Genomic DNA, 2,638 nt, shown 5'->3' with positions numbered 1-2,638 from the left:
GTGATTTTCTGTGAAAATGAATTGATATAAGAAGAGACAGAACTAATGCCTATTTGGTCTCTTTGCCATCTGCCTGCAGCCTTTGCCGTCTGCCAGCAGATGGCAAAGAGCCATGCCCTTTGCCGTCTGTTGGCTGACGGCAAAGGCCTTTGCATCTTTGTCGTCCGCCAGCAGACAACAGAGTGCCCTTTGTCGTAGCTTGTTCAGCCGGACATTTTGCCGTCTGCTAGCTGACGGCAAAGTCCTTTGCTGTCCGCAAGGCATGCCTTTGCCATCAGCCATGGCAGATGGCAAAGTTCTTGATTCCTGTAGGGTGTGTTTGGTTCAGGAACCAACTGTCATGGAATGGAATGGTTCCATTCCAGAGGAACGGGTCGGTTCCGTTTCTATGTTCGGTACGAGCAAAAAGTAGAATGGAATGGTTCCGTTCATGTGTTTGGTTCGGAAGCACGAAATGAGGAATGAAATAACAAAAATACAAAATTTCAGCAGCATTTTGTTTACATTTGCAAGGAAAATAGCATCCTTTTCAAAAACAATGTCTCCCCTAATTATTACAAAGATGTAGAAGTGGCAGACAACAGCAATTTGAGTGTGCCTATTTTACTTCAGATAAACTAGCGAATCCTTGCAAAGGATATCATGCTAGTTTAAACAGCATAGAACACCAAACTTTAATCAAAAAGCAACCACAATTTCATCTCAATATCCTCTCCATCTCTCTCTTAGCTACAGGCACTAAAATCTGTATAGCCAAAGCATACTCAACGAGGAAGATCCCAGCCGCTGCTGTAGCCTCTACCGGTTCTGTCGCCCAGCTGCGCAGCCACACAGCTGCTCGCCGGCCGCATGTGCTCCTCTTCTTCCTAGCACCCCCATTTTCTTCCCTTTTTGTGCTGCAGATCGACAGAGAGAGATGAGTGAGTCGACGGCGGCGCAGATTGACTGGTGGTGTAGTAAGGGAGGAAGAGAGATGAGGGACAGGAAGCGCACCGGAGAGGAAGGAGTGACGAGGGAGTGGCGGCGCGCCGGAGAGGGAGGGGCGACGAGGGAGCGACGGCGCACCTGAGAAAGAGGGGCCAGACGAGGGAGCGGCGGCGCACAGAGAGGGAGGGGATAGGGGAGGAAAGGGAGAGAACGACTGGTTCCTTGTAATTCCTTCGATTTGGAGGTATCGCTCGGTTCCGGATCTCAGCCGAATATTCGGTCGTAGGGAACGAGTGGGTTCCATCCCGGTTACGAACTAAACACCGGAACGAGGCCCAGGAGCGGGTCTAACCCATGACATCCCGATTGGTGACATGAACCAAACACATCCGTAGTGTCCTATGATGTTTGAGTAGATCCGTTTTGTCATGTGGGTTAATCGTGATCTTGGTTGGTATGATACTTACTGCCATGGTTTGGTTTCACGACCTTAATGATCTTTAGTAGTTGCGGATGCTTGCTAGGGGTCCAATCATAAGTGCATATGATCCAAGTAGAGAAAGTACGTTAGCTCATGCCTCTCCCTCATATAAAATTATAAGAATGATTACCAGTACTTGTTATCGATTGCCTAGGGACAAATAACTTTCTTGTTGACAGAAGCTCTCTACTAAAACTAACTTAGTTGTGTCTTTATCTAAACAGCCCCTAGATTTTATATACGTGCTCTTTATTATCTTGCAAACCTATCCTATCACACCTACAAAGTACTTCTAGTTTCATACTTGTTCTAGGTAAAGCGAACGTCAAGCATGCGTAGAGTTGTATCGGTGGTTGATAGAACTTGAGGGAATATTTCTTCTACCTTTAGCTCCTCGTTGGGTTCGACACTCTTACTTATCGAAAGAGGGTACAATTGATCCCCTATACTTGTGGGTTATCAAGACCTTTTTTCTGGCGCCGTTGCCGGGGAGCAATAGCGTGGGGTGAATATTCTCGTGTGTGCTTGTTTTCTTTATCACTAAGTAGTTTTTATTTCTTGTTCTAAGTTGTTATCTATCTTTAGTTATGGATATGGAACACGAAACACCAAAAAATTAGTGGTACTTGCTACTCATGGAGATGGGGAACCTCCTAAAACCCTCGATGCTCGTTATGTGAAAGATGTTATGCACTACTTTGATAATCCTGAGAAAACCCCATTCAACTATATAATGGGAGTAACATTGGATCAACGTGAATACTTTAGGGATTTTCGCTTGACTCATAAAGGGAATTGTTATGGGATCAAATTCATATGTTGCATTGGTATGCTTGGGAGCTATGCTTGAGATATGATTATACTTGTTGCTCTAGAATGAATGCTCCACATCTTCCCTTTTCATGTGAATTTAATGATAATGAAACCTTGGCTTCTTATGCTAGAGGTATATATGATTACTATGATGTGGAACGAATAGAAGAATTTGTTGCTTTTAAGGGTGCTTATGAAATTGAATCTTTGTTTGAAAAATATGAAGCTTTTGATGATGATGTTTATAGACCTGAAATTTTTGCCATCCTTAAATATTGCTATGATAATTATAAATACAATTCCGATATTGATGAATTTATTGAGAAAGCCTCCGCTGTCCAAGAAGAGACTAATATTTTGCAGGAGTCTATGGAAGAAGGAATTGATGAAACTGTGAGCTCATTGGATGAAAAAGAT

Source organism: Triticum aestivum, chromosome 7D (assembly GCF_018294505.1).
Source record: "Triticum aestivum cultivar Chinese Spring chromosome 7D, IWGSC CS RefSeq v2.1, whole genome shotgun sequence".
NCBI lineage: Eukaryota > Viridiplantae > Streptophyta > Magnoliopsida > Poales > Poaceae > Triticum > Triticum aestivum.
The sequence above is the reverse complement of the archived record's forward strand: the minus strand, read 5'-3'. Positions refer to the sequence as shown.